Source organism: Buteo buteo, chromosome 14 (genome assembly GCF_964188355.1).
Source record: "Buteo buteo chromosome 14, bButBut1.hap1.1, whole genome shotgun sequence".
NCBI lineage: Eukaryota > Metazoa > Chordata > Aves > Accipitriformes > Accipitridae > Buteo > Buteo buteo.
This window is the reverse complement of record NC_134184.1, coordinates 14578909-14593848: the sequence shown is the minus strand read 5'-3', so window position 1 is coordinate 14593848 and position 14940 is coordinate 14578909.

Genomic DNA, 14940 nt, shown 5'->3' with positions numbered 1-14940 from the left:
TTCCCAGTTTCGACCTCTTCCTTCTCCCTTCAGTTTTCCTGGCCTCATGACTTCCAGCTAAGGCCACACTCTTGCCGGTCTCCTCAAGGAATTCCAAGCAAAGGATTAACTCTCTTCTCCCTACAAGGAGTACTTGGCTCCCTTTTCTAGTAGCCCTGTTTTAACTTGTCTTCTTTTGAGAAACTCCCTGTATTATTAAATTAAACATGCTTAGAATTATTTTCTAACTAGTGTAGAACAGCCCACTTCCTGTTACTAAATTCTCTAATTCTCCAAAACCCAGGACCTACATACAAGCTCTTGGAATGGCCCCAGCTCCAGGCTTGCCTGAACTAAAGTTGTGAAAGTAACACTTCTAACAACTGATGTTAGTGAAGGCTGGAATGCTTAGGAGCTATTTAATTTACTAGTGTAGATATCGTCTCTCTGTTCTGGCCTCCATTTTTGGGGCTTTTTTTCTCACTTGAATGTCATCAGAAAACCCTCTCTCATTAAGAATGTGTCCCTTTCAAGACCAAGTTGAAGCCCACACCCTCCAGCAGTCGAGTACAAGACCTCTTTCTACTCATATCATGACAATTGGTTGAGAGTACCACAGACTATGCCACACACAAAGGTATGTACACTAGATTCAACCTTTGGGAAAAATTGGGGAAGATTGTGGTAACCCTTAGTGCACACTCAAGCACCCATATACCTACCCCTTAAGCAGGACAAGCAAGTAATGGCTGGATGAGTGTTTTCCATATAACTTGTCTGTCCTATGTCATTCAGGGCCCTTGCAAGTGAGCAACTGGAGAAGAGGCAGGACTGAGTTCTTCCTTAACAGAAATCCTACTGTGGATGTTCAAACATTCAGTAACACACAGTTTAACTGAACAGGCTGTTTCACAGTGTTGTCTGGAGATCAGAATTTCTAGGTATTGGAATAATAATATTCTGAAATCGCTTATGCTTGATTTTTTTAAAAACCTCAAAATGTCCACCTTTAAAATTTCATGTATAATCAGTTCTTGGAAGAACTGAACTTCAATATTTCAGAATGTATCACCTCAAATAAAAATAATATTTGAATAACATTGAAAAGTTTTACATAAAATGTTTAGTATAATAAAATTTAAAATTACAATATTATGACATAAAAGTTAAAATTAAATACAATTACAATATTGAATGTAAATATTGTAACTATCCCAAAAGAAAGTATTTTTATACTAGCAAGATAAAATCAGAAAGTCTAAATTCTCTATGTTTCTGTTTGGTTTTTCCCCCAAAAGTTTACATATTGTCAAACTCCAAAATTCTAATAGAACTAGTTTTGCCAATAAGCCTTATTTGATCCAGTCCTTGCATTTCTATTTCTACCCAGAGACACTTTTCAGCCTTCCTAATCAAATTACTTTGAACTGGTGACTTTGTATTAATTAAAGTTGAGAGATCCAGTGCACTCGTGTCCTAGACAGAGAACCCTTTTCAATGCTTACATCATTGTAACATACATATTCTTCTAGGAAGAATTAATAGAAGCAGAAAATGTGCTAACATTCAGAATGGGTAAATGAGATTACTGATTAAATTCCTTTCCTCCAAATGCAGCTTTTAAGAAAAAAATATTTATAGTGTCTAGAAGCACTGTGGAGTAATGTAAACCACATTTTATAATGATGAGCATGATATAAAGATTAGGTTAATCCCCAGTTTTATCCCTATTTGATTGTTTATATTAACTCATTGGTTTAAGAACTGACAGTGAAAATGTGATTTTTTTGTTCCAGCTCAAGTGATTAAAAAGCCTGGCTCACAGTGCTAGTGACTGAGCATCATTAAGTTGTAGTTTTATACATATAGAATATTTTGTACAAAAATACATTTAAAAAGATATTGAAGTCATAAAGGCAAGTGTTAAAAAGTTGAAGAGAACCATTATTGCTGAAAATTCCTTAGCATAATCAACCCCAGGGAAAATCAATCTTAGAAAATTTCACCTCAAATGGTAAAAATCTTGTAATGAATGAAATAACTGAGGCAGGAGGCTTATAATGGTTAGTCAAGGCCAAAATTAACTGTAAGATGTATTACTTGTTTCATCTATGACAGAGGCCTGATTCTTTTTAGAGTTCCCTGAGGCTGATTCTAATGAAATTTTAGCAGTAATGTTGAAGTCCTGTTTTATCACCATAGACCGTGGCTATTTGATATAACTTAGTGGCCCACTGTGGTAGTTTTCATATCTGGGAGAGGCTTGGTCTGTAGGCAAAGTGGAGTTTACTGTTGAGTCATGGTTAAGGTTTGGTTTCAGGCAATCTTGCAGAAACTTTGTCAACTATCCTCTTGAGTTTTTGGATACCTTTCAATGGAATCATGGAATATACCTCTTCAAAAGGTAGGTATGACCTGGAATCAAAATGGTAAGACTCTGGAACCAGAAATGTAAATTTAATTCCATTATGATATCCAAAGACCTTATCTTCAAAACAACTCCTGTTGCTTTTTGTTTCTTTCTTTCTTTTTTTTTTTTTAATCACTTCCTCCTTTTTATTCTAATACTGAGATAGTCTGTTGACTGATAGTTTGAGTCTGAGTTAGTGACATATGTATTGCATGAAAAATATATACCTAATATAAAAATAAATTACTGTAGACTGCCTCATTAAAAGTTATAATTCTTAATAACAACCACCTTTTTTCTAGGTGACCTACAACTTAAAATTTTTGAAAGAATATTCTGAAGGAAGTCTAAAGAATATTTCCAATTTAAATAGGCTTATGTAAAACAAAAAATACTGGCCTGTTATGTTTATAGAAATTAAAGTTAGGTCACATTAAACTCCCTTTTCATTTTAAATGAAAATTGATATAATTCCATTTTTTGTGTCACTTATCCTTCCAGAAGTCAAGGTAATCATGAGAAGGATCAGATAGATTCAGTATTCATTTTCTGGAGATTATTTACTTTAAGAATTTTTCAAGTGCAATCAAAATTATGTTTTATTTTCTTCAGGGCAGTAAGTGGGTTTTCTGCATGTTTCAGAATCCAGTAGACTTCTATCTTCAGTAGAAGTCTGCTATTTAAATTTTGATTATTTCATTCTGAATGGGTTTAAGTCTCCTCATTCCTGATTATTTCAGACAACTTGTACAGGTTCTAGGGTATTGCAAAATAATTAAATAATCCATACATAATTTACTCTAAATTTGTCAAGAGCTTGAAATTTAGTATTAAAACATATTTACATAACTATATATAGCGAATAATAACCATGTTTTACTTAATATGCTCCCTTGCTCTTTTTTGGTGCACTAAAGAAAGAATACCACTTATGACAGAGGATTCCCTTCCAAATTTATTCATTTATTTTTAATATTTTGTTTCTTTTTAGGAGATGTACCTACTGTGTACATGTTTCTAAAACAGTCCATAGATCTCATTCCCATTAACACAGTTCAGAGTAAAATTCTTTAGGAATTTGACAGAAACGCCAATATAGATGACTATCCATCCTCCACGTAAGATATTAAAAAGCTCTAGCATCCTTTCCCTTCTTTCATGAACATACACATGTACACAGAGATGAATCAGTGCTCTTCCTATCAGTCAGCATTGTCCTTAATGTTCTGTGATTTATATTAACACTGGTCAGTACTTTTGTGGCATTCACTTTGAGGACTTTTTGTTTCTTACTTCAATTTAGAAGGAAATGTTAAAGGGTAAGGCAGAAGCATTTGTGATTTTAAACATATGCTATTGAGAGACAAATATTAATCAATTAGTGGGGAAGGCAGTCTGTTCTGTGAATATAAGAACACAAAACCATAATACCTGCAAGTGCTGAAATTTGCAACTAAAAAGTATAAGTTATTATTACTTCATATTTTTTCTGAGTCAGATAGCATGTGTGTCTTCTCTGGAAATCATTTATCATTTAAAAAGCACCTCTTGCAATGTCCCCCTTTTGCAGTAGATGCAGGAGGATTGTATGAGTTGACCAGTGGAAAAATCAGCCTTGGAGCTACCATAAGCATATTTAGCATTTCATATGAGCATGTTGCCTGCTCTGTCTCTAGATAAGGAGAGGTATTCTTGGAATAACTGTCTGAATTGGAACAATATATCCGAAACCTGTTGTTTTACAAACTGATTCTCCTGCCTGGGGAATTGTTGCTGTGAGCAATTGAATGAAAAATTAGAAACCGTGTCTCACCAACCCAAGCACTGATGTGGGCACATGCCCTTCAGGAGTGATAAGGAGTAGCGAGTATTTCTCCCTCTTCCTACCTCATTAGCTTCATGATGATATTTTTCTTTGCTTTCCATACTGAGGCACGTAAACAGGATGGGTGGAGTAAACTGTAAGTTACTTGTAATTTAGCAAGGCTCATGTAATAGAGTGTCTTGGTCATTGCTGATCTAAACTTGTAGTGAAGGTCATGGGATAACTTTCTGGAAGAGTGACAGGGGAGATGTTGGGTGGGGTTCAGGGAATGACTTAATTCACTTAACTTCCAACACCTATAATGTATGTGTCTACACCTGTCCTAGGATCTAATTGAGAGAAATAGGTAAAATGGGAAGTAATCATATATAACGTTCTTGGTTTAGGATGAGATAAATTAGTCCACACAAGCCTCCAGTGGAGATAACATGATTAACTCGCATATAATCATCCTGCTTCAGATACCTAAAGTTACATTAAATGAACTGTGTGTCTGAATACTCAAATTCTTCTTTCCTTCCATCTTTTATCTTCAGAGGATACAAGATCACTACATCACTTCTGAGATGACCATGGAGGCTATGAAAAGCAGAGTACTCGCAAGAGCAGCGCGGTCTTTACTGCCAGATTCTTTCCCAAGTAGGCTAGTAAAACTGGGCAAGCTAAACCACAGGCATTGTGTCTTCTACCTCTCCTGTATTGATGCAGTGAATAGAAGAAAACAAGCTAATTTCTGTTATGATTTTTTTCCCCTGTTGCTTTTTATAACTGTGAATCTCTGCATTTTGTAGACTGACTTTAAAGTCATAACATGAAGTCACATCAGCTTTTGGTACTCTGCCTGGGATGGTGAATCTCTTTGGGGCTGTGTTTTGCTTTAAACAGAGTTCAGTATACAGATAAAGTTCAGTAATTAATAAAAATTAATAATAGTCACTGGCAAAATACATCATGCTCTGCTTTTCTCCCCCCCCGCCCCACTTCTCTGCTGGAAGCAGTAATCTCAGCAACAAGAATTAGTCTTGGAGAGCCCTGATACAGGCTAACTTGTTCACTTATTCAGTTGTCCTGTTGTCCTGGTTTTGGCTGCGATAGAGTTAATTTTCTTCCTAGTAGCTGGTACAGTGTGTTTTGGATATAGTGTGAGAACAATGCTGATAGCACACTGATGTTTTAGTTGTTGCTTAGTAGTGCTTATCCTAAGTTAAGGATTTTGCAGTTTCCCATGCTCTGCCAGCAAGAAGAGCCAGGTGTACCGGAAGTTGGGGGGAGCATGGCCAGGACAGTTGACCCAAACTAGCCAAAGGGATGTTCTATACCACAGAACGTCATGCTCAGTATATAAACTGGAGGATTTGGCCAGGAGGGGCAGGTCGCTGCTCGGGCATCGCACAGTGGGTGGTGAGCGATTGCATTGTGCATCACTTGTTTTTTCTTGGGTCTAATTTATCTCTTTTTTAATTTTCATTTTCATTACAGTTATTATTGTTATTATACTTTATTGTTACTATTGTTATTATTTTATTTTATTTTAGTTATTAAACTGTTCTTATCTCAACCAATGAGTTTTACTTTTTTTTTCCTGATTCTCCTCCCCATCCCACTGAGAGGGGGTAAGAGTGAGCAAGAGGATGCATGGTGCTTAGTTGCTGTCTGGGGTTAAACCACAACATCTATGCTTAGCTTGCTCCTTCTCAGCTGGTTTTGGCTGGAAATGAACAGAGATAAGTAGAAATATGAGTGCTTCCCATCCCCAAAACCTGTTTAGTAAAGTAATATTTTAGACCTCTCTCTTTAAAATTTACAGTTTCCTATGTATTCTTCTACCCCAGGTGTGTAGCTGGCTTCCAACCACAGATGAAGCCAATAGCGTCTCCCTTGCAAATTACAGATTCCCAGGTGAAGTAAATAGTGAAAATTAATTACTACATATATTCTTTCTCTTTCCTGTCATCTGTTTCTAATGCCTTTTCTTTTAAACCTCTGTTTCCTCTTCTAGGCTTTTATCTTATTCTCTAAAGAAGTTCCTGCAGCAGCAAAGGTCACTGCAAATTGAAATTACAGTAAGCTAAAACAGAAGAGAGGAATGGTCATCCAGGCTCTCTGTAGATTCCCAGGTCTGCTAAACTTCTTCTTTGCATCTTTTCTCTCAAAGCCCAAATCCCACTTATACATCACTTGTGGTTTCTGCAGGACCAGATGTCAGGGGTAACATGCACCCCAGGTAGCAATTCTCAAGTCCAAATATAGGTAGAGCACTGACCCTAAGAGCTGAATCTGCCAAATACTTTAATATTGTGAAAGACTTATAAAATCCACACTGAATTAAGAACTTTGAATTTTTAGGAACTGTGGCATTGAACTTATCCTTATGATAATGTTTTACTTTTTTCCTTGAAGTATGTTGGAAACATCAACTTTTTGTTTTTCCAAAACCCATCTGTGAAGGAGATAATAATTTTCTTCATTTTTGCAGAAACTCATGAAAACATTGCCAGAGCATAGAGGGAGCTAGTGTCAGGGCTGGATGAGACAATGTTTTATTGATGTGCTTAGATCAGAATTTCCGAGAACTTCATGATCCTGAAAGAAGCTCAGTCTAAATGCAGGATATGGAAAAGGATGTGGTATGTTCTAACACACACATACACCCCACCCCCCCAAATACAGATACTTCTTGATTATTACAGCAGATCCTCTTTTGACACAGAAGACTTCGTTGGACCTCATCTGGCTTTGGGTCTGATCCTGTCTATATGATAAGTATGGAGATTTCCACAGAAAATAAAGAAGAGTGAAAAACAGAGCCTAAATTCTCTTTTTACAAATAGCACTTTGTTTCTTCACTTTTTATTTTTTCAAATCAGATCCTGAAGAAATAAGGGGTTTACTATTTGAAAGGTGACACCCCTCCCGCCTTTAAAAGATAATTTACTGGCACAGACAGTTATGCCTGAAAATTTGTAGCACCCACAAATTCCAGAGACAAGTACATATACCTTTATTTTTAAACAATTTTTAAAATACACTAATTCATTATAGGAAGAAAACATAAAATAATAACCATTTGTTTGAATAAATGCTCAGAGGAACTCAACTTCTAGCAGAGTTCCTTCAGTAAAGAAAGCCAACAAGTCCCATTCACAAAATTCTTTACATTTCTTGTGAAAGAATTACCGTTTCTAATTTCCAATGACTTTTGAAAAGCAGGTCAGATGCACTATCTCCAGTGCTAGTTCTCTAATCTTGCATGTACTAAGCTAATTACCCATCAGAGCTGAGAGTATTCAGCGTTAGGATCTTTCCCAGGCTCTGGGCTGCACTCTTTCAATGTAGACTGCCAGTCTATCAGCTGTTCGCTGGGCCTCGAACAACAGCTGCCAGCAACTGCAAACATCCGGCCTCAACTGAGAGGCATAAAGGGCCAATTGAGAGGAACAAACGTCGGGATGCATAGGAATGCCTGCACGACTATAAATTAAATCTTTGAATTTTAATAGTTCTAATAGAATGAGCAAGAAGGAAAAGGAAAAAAAGGAAGCTGATGTTAAGTGAGAGTGTGGTATATTGATGTTACGTTCCTAGTTGCCCCGAGATGATTGCAGTGATTTTTACTAGAGTTGTCTTGGGTTTAATCCTTTCTGACCTTCTTTTCCTATGCATCTACCCTCACAAGCAAGTTTCTGCAATACTTGCATAAGCTGCTTAGCCAAACATCATTTGGCTCTAACAGTGGGCTGATTTGTTTCCTTGTCAAAGGATAGCTAAACCAGTTATTCTGCCTCCAAAGCATCAAGTGATAGAGTAGATGGATATGTCGGTCTTTCATGACTGTGAAATGATACCCCTGCCAAACTGACTCTCTTGTTGTACTGCAATTAGTAATTTTTAAAATATCTTCATGATAGCTTAGGCGTTTGAGCAAATGAGCGCTTTGTTGGGAGAGATCTCTTCTGACTGAGTTAAGAGTGCCAGATCAGATAGAATTTCTTAGTAAAATATTTTCACGTTCAATCTCCTTTTTTGAAAATGAACATGAAAAAAATAGAAAAAACCTGTTTGTTTCATGCTGCTAGATATGACTAAGTAACTGTTCTGTGGCTCACAATTAGTTATAGTGACTGGCTCTTCCTACAGCTAATGCAGCATTTCAAAATGGGTCATTATAAGCCTGCAGCTCATGAATGAAGTATGTTCAAATAGAGGAAAGACACATTTAAATGGTTGCATTAGGAACTCCAGTGGACAAACCCAAGACAATTCAGACTACATGGTTTTCTCCAGTGGCTGTGAGAACTAGAAGACAGGAACAACAGCATGAGCTTGTAATGGAATGTCATCCTTAACTCTGAATTTCCTGGCAGTCATTCATCTGAGTCACAACTTTAACAGTGTTTAGGTTTTTGGTTCCCTCCCCCCGCCGTGTGAATCCCCTCACTGTGTTTTTCTTTTTTTTTTTTTTTCTTTTTTGGTAGTTGTTTTAGTAACAGTTTCTCTGTATTATATAAACTTGTAGAACATGTTCCACTGGTATTTTAAAAATGCATTTTTTTTCAGGTTTGAAACGAAGTCTGGTCTTCATTAATAGGCAAGCCCAACCAACGCCTCTTTAGCCACATATGGGCTCTTGGCCGGCAACCTAATGTTTTCTTGCTTTGGATCTGGAGACAAGAAGAAGTATATGGGGTTAGTAATTCCAGCAGGGAGGAAAGCCCAGCTTTATGCAAACTGCATCTATAGGAGCAGAAAGGCATTGGAAAAGCACATATAGGCCAAGATTGATGTGAGGCTAGATAATATAATAATGAAAAAACATTTCCACCCTGTCTCTCTCTACAGAGGGATCACAGAATCATACAAAGATAACTTCAGATGTTAATCTTTGGTGGATTCCTGGGAATAGCCTTTATTGTCCCCTTTTCCAACAGTGCATTTGATAGCTCCTAGCCATGGATTCACATGAACATTATGTCGTCTCTTTTTCAAAGCAGTGGAGATCCACAGCTTACTAATTACAGTAAATTAGGCCATCTTTAGTCTAACTCTTTTCTTCTGCTTTTCTTCTGCTTCTTCAGCAGGAAGTTTCCAAAATTGTTTCTGTGTCATCAGTCCAGTTTTATTTGCCATGAAGAAAAAATTCAGGATGTGTTCTTAGGGTTCCTTTTACATTATCAGTGGAAAATAATATTTTGGCCAGAACTTCACTGATTGTTTTGCTGTTCAGCTAAAATGGAGGTCTGAGACTGAGCATGCTACTCTTATGCAAGCAAATCTCCCACTGAAATAGGAGTCATTATTACTCACTTGATTTTGGGTATCCATGTTGTAGATCTTTGCATCTGAGCAGCTACTTCGACTCATTTTTATTTATCAGAAGGAAATAGACCCCTTCATCATTCAAGTTATTGAACTTTGTTTAGGTAGCTAACCTTGGATAAGATGAATTGCTGCTCAAACCCCTGTTTTTTACCTATAAAAGACCCCTAGGTGAGTAGCTAAGATGGATCAGTTTACATTGTAGGGGGGATGACTTCTACCCTCCGTGTCAATAAGAGCTTTACCCATAAAAGAGGTCCTGGAAGAGAACAGAGCTGGTAGAGTCACTTTATCATACTGATCAGAAAACTTGGAGAGAAGCTAGTTGTATTTTTCCCCCAGGGTGGGAATTTTATTTTGTGAAGCCAGTGGAAAGTGTAGGAATTCAACCTCCGCAGAGACTAAGTGCAAAGAATACAGCAATTTTTATTAGTACACTGAGGCAGGTCCCTGCTTGTCTGTTTCTCCCTTTTCTCCCTGCATTCTAGTTCTTGCCATTAAGGTTAGGACATTGTATCCAATGACTCTTTAATGCAAAAAGTATAAGGTCTCTGAATGAGGAAATGGAACTTAAGACCCCCTTCTCCTGCCCAGGGAATGCAACTGTATTAACCGCTGGGCATTGCATAGGCTCTCTTTTGTGTTTCTCACTGATCTAGTTTTGCATAATAGCCCAATATTTAACAGGAGAGTCTTCCCACTGCAGTCCCAGCTTTGCACACAAACTGGTAGTTAGGCACTCTTTTTGAAAGAAGAAATGAACACCAACAGTCCAGGGCAAACCTGCAGCCTCTCTCCATTAGTTTTTTGAAACGGTGGTCCGTGGGATAGCAATGTGGTTGTGCTTTGTTTGGTACTGTGAGTGTGCTCAAGGTGTGGTCTCTTCCTCTCTCCTACTTCCCCCTCTCCCTCCAACACAGGCATTTAGGGAGAGTTAAGCACAGGGAAGCCTCTTTTGCTTGATCCAAACAGCCTGAAGTGTGAGATAAGCACCAAGATCCTTGGCTCAGACACAATGGCAGCATCTCTAAACAAGTACAGTAGCAGAACTTTAGGCATCTGAGTATGTAAACACTGCTGCATTGTCGACCCCTGTGATCAATGACTGTTTAGGCAACTAAGCTAACTGTGCCCCAAGTCAGTCATGATTTCTCTGCATAGCTCACTTAGTTGTTTTCTTGGATTTCATCCTTAGTCATCAAACTAGTGGAGTTTAGCAACTTTTAGCAAAATCCTTTAATGTTTAGGAAACAGAGTACAGTTACTGTTGAGACATGCATAAATGTATCTGGCCTGAAAGGAGCAACATATATTTTACAAATATAAAGGAACAGTGCTGCAGCTTCTTTTAAATGTAGCTTGTTACTTTAGTCTGACCCATTAAGTTTTCTAAACCAAGGCTTGTGGTATTTGGCATCCATTCTTCTGTTCTTTTGATAAGTACCTAAACAGGATGTCCTTGCAAATTAAATGAAAAACAGCACTGGAAGATTTCCTCCCTCAGGAATAAGTATTAAGATTGGCAGATGGCTTAAGTGGAAATACACAGGAATGCACTTTAGCCAGTACTTGAAAATCATTCCAGCAGATATTGCTGAGCTAGATTCATGAAGCTCCATCAGACGTACTTCTGCATTGAATCAATTTTTAATGGCCTTGAGCAAGAGTTTTAATTTATTCTATCCTAATTGTTGCAAAGCAGCCTTAATCTAAAGAGAAAAAAATATATAAATAACCTAAAGTAATAGTATTTGCAACTAATTTTATACCACAGGAATGTCTTTACCATTTCTTGGTAAGGAAGGTTGTTGATATACCCTAGCTAGTAATCATCTCTGAAAACTTGATGCAAGCTCTCTTAAGCCTTCAGGCAACTTGCAGCTGAGTTCAAATGCATGTGTGCATGTGCAGTCATTCATGCAAGCATCAGGTTTAGCATATTGATGTGTGTGGAGAAGGTTTGTGTGTAATAAACTGCGTAAACCAGATACTTAATATATTTATTTATGCAGTTCTGATCCCCTCATGAGAATTGTGTACTTCAAATCTTTGCTTCATAAGAACTCAAACAATTCAATTCTCCGAGCAGTGTCCAGTGGCAAACAAGCAAAACAAAGCACGGACAAACTGCCAGAAATAATATTTGCTCTTTACTCTCTCCAGATTCTTCCAGCATTAACAATATAATGAGCAAGTTAAAGAAATCTAGTATCTACTGGCCCTCTAGTGGTAAACCGAGAGCTTTTGGGAAAGGGGGGATTCTTCAGATTCTGACAGAAAACACACCAGGTCTCCTAATTGTGGAAGAAAGAAAAAGAAGAGATAAAATAGTGTGCTTTTGTTTGTATGATGTATGTAACTATAGATAGATGGATGGGTAGAAGCTAGTTTAAGTCATTTTTAGAGACTCACTGGATTGGATCTTAGCTGGTTTGAGGGTCACCACATTCCGTTACACAGTACTAACATGCCTGATGACAGTACTGCCATTGTTTTCATAATAAATAAGGCCTGGACTTCCTTGGTTGAAGCATAAAAAGAAAAATGACAGTGCTGAACTATCTAGCACTGAGAAAAATAAACTTCTTAACTAATTGTCTTTAACAGACATATATAAGAAAAGAGATGCATACCTGTATCTTTCCAGCAAAGAGAGAAGACATGATAATAGGGCTTGGAATTTTTGGCCATGATCTTGCAAAACTTCTTTTAACTTGCTGTGATTAACTCACAGGGTAGGCAGAGAGGCAGGAGCTCTCTGTTTGCCTCTACATTTCTTTAAAGGAAAGGGATATTCTGTTAGTCAGCTGTGGTGCTTTTTGCTGTTGTAAACTTCATATAGTTGCAGGGATCCCTTTTTTTTGCAGGGATCTAGCTGCAGTGTGATGAGGCATGGTGCTATGCATACTGAAGTGTTTCACTGCTGCAAATGAGACTTTCTGTGTTGCTGTATCACCTGTTCCATGCCATCTGGAAACTGTGATGTGAAATAAAACAGTGTGCACAGGTGCTACAGTTTTCAGTTTAATTGCTACCATACAGCAGGATATATAAGGGAGAGAACATTGACTATTAAATGGTTTAAATGTTGCAAAGACAGTTCAAAGGGTAAATTAGATAATAATGTGAATGCAGTTACTTATGGAAGCACTGATAGTAGTCTTAGTGTTACAGTAGTGCTAGGTTTTCCTTTTCAAAGAGTGAAAAAGGGTTAGATTCCTCTTCAGGACTCTTATACGAGACCCAGTCTGGCTTCCATTTTATGCAGAGATAAAATTCTGACTGACTCTCTAAATAGTAAGATAGGAACCGTACTTACTTTTATGTAGTACTTTTCATCATAGATTTCCCTTAAAATATATGAAATAATAATCTTATTAAAACTGCATGAAAATATATTAGAAAATACTAAATGTTACAGACTATATTTTGTGCATGTGCATAATAGTGTAGTCAGAGGACTTTAATTTGTATTTTATGCCTGAAAAAAAGGTAAATCTGTAAGTTTTTATATAACTAACTAGAAGGGGCCCAGATGGACTCAGCAAAGAAGAAAACATCCCTGTAAAATGGCTGCTGTAGCCTATGTTTGCTGTACAATGCTAAAAATGTTATTTTTCTTGTTGTTCTTTTTTTTAATCAGAATTGCCTCAGCCTCAGAGATCTACATGAAAGGAAAATTTTTCTTTGATAAAAATATGTAAAAACTGTTTATTCTTGTCAATCTTGAAAAGCCATGGTTATACTCTGTACATGAATATCCCTGACAGATACACAGGTTCATATGTTTAGATGAAATAGATAAAAGAATAGATGAAAGGCACTAAAAATATGACAGCAATAGTCTAAAGTTAAAAATCAGCTGTGAAACAATCATAATGGGAAAAAAAAAGTCTGCATTTTGAACCTTAGTGTCTCTTCTGACTGGTCCTATGACTTTCTAACTACTAAATTTAATTAATTTATTCCATGCTGTACTTCTTGAAATTTCTAACAACAGAGGGTAACAGAAAAATGTGTGTAGGTTTTAGAATGCTGAGGTATATTTGAAGTTTTTGCTGCCACCAGTCTTTTGCATCCCAGTTTTTAAGCTTATTTGAAACTCACAAGAAAATTGGAATTTCTATCCCATCCTAATGAAAGTTTTCAGAAATATATTCCCAACACAGCAATTCAGCAAGGAAAGTAAGCTGAACCACACTGTTGTGATAAAGCTGAAAGGAAATGTTATTAAATTTAAAAATTGTTTTCTCAAGAAAGAAAAAAATAATGGATAAAATATAGTTTGAGGAACTGAGAACAGGATGGCTAGCTCTAAGCAGTTGAATTGTTAAGCATGAAGTAGTTGTGTGTGTTTTCCAAAGGAAGCTCAGGTCTATTTTAACTATAAAATCATTTAACTGTAAGAAAAGAAGCTCTTAATAGCATTTACTTTTAGTATTTTCCTGGTCAATAATATCCTCACTGCTCTGACATCAGTGTGAGCAGCATGTGGGATGGAAAGGAAATTAGCTTGTTTTTGCAGGGGGACATTTGTGGGTGTAGACTAAAATCCTTAGGGAATGCCAGCTGATTTACCACCACTGGAAACAACAGATTCTCTCTCCTCAGCCACATCACACCACAGACTCAGGCTTTTTTATTTCTTGCGCTCCACGAGAGACCTTTTACAGTACTACACGTGATTTTTATGACTGCAATATGTATAATGACATTTCTTTACAGTTCTGTGTCATCGAAGGAAGACAAGTTGACATGAATTTATAGTGACCACTGTGAGGGAATGACAGTGTTTTGAAAGTGGTGGAGCTGTATAATAGCGGTACAGAGTATTACATCCCTGGACATCTTATATGTTTTTTGATATGTGCTGTAAGTTCCCATTAGCCGTTTCTAACATTAGGAAAGTCTTGTTAACAATGCTTAGCATTAATAACATGGCATGAATTTTCTTTGAGATAAGCTGATTATATTTCTCTATTAAATTTGTCTCCACTATAGATTTTAAGGTCACAAGTCACAAAATAATAGTACTCCTTATTTAAAGGGAAAATATATATCACAATTAAAAATATATTTGCAAAATTGTATAAAGTGTTAACTCTAGCAAAGTCAGTTCCATTAATTTTTAAAGTGGCAATTAACAGACTTTAAGAACTGCAGAGTTTGGATTAGGATAGTTTGCTGTTTAGTCAGTTATCACAGCTATTAAAAATGTTTGGCTTAATTAAGCACTCACAGATTGTCAAACCTTGTGACAAGTGGTTAGCTGTGAAAATTTACCGTATTCTACCTCCTTCGAAGCCATAAATACCTTACAAACACATCAGTGCTTCTCTTTTCAGTATCTTTCAGAACCGAAATGACAGAAGTCTACTAAACTAATTTAGATAGGTTTAGGTGACATTGC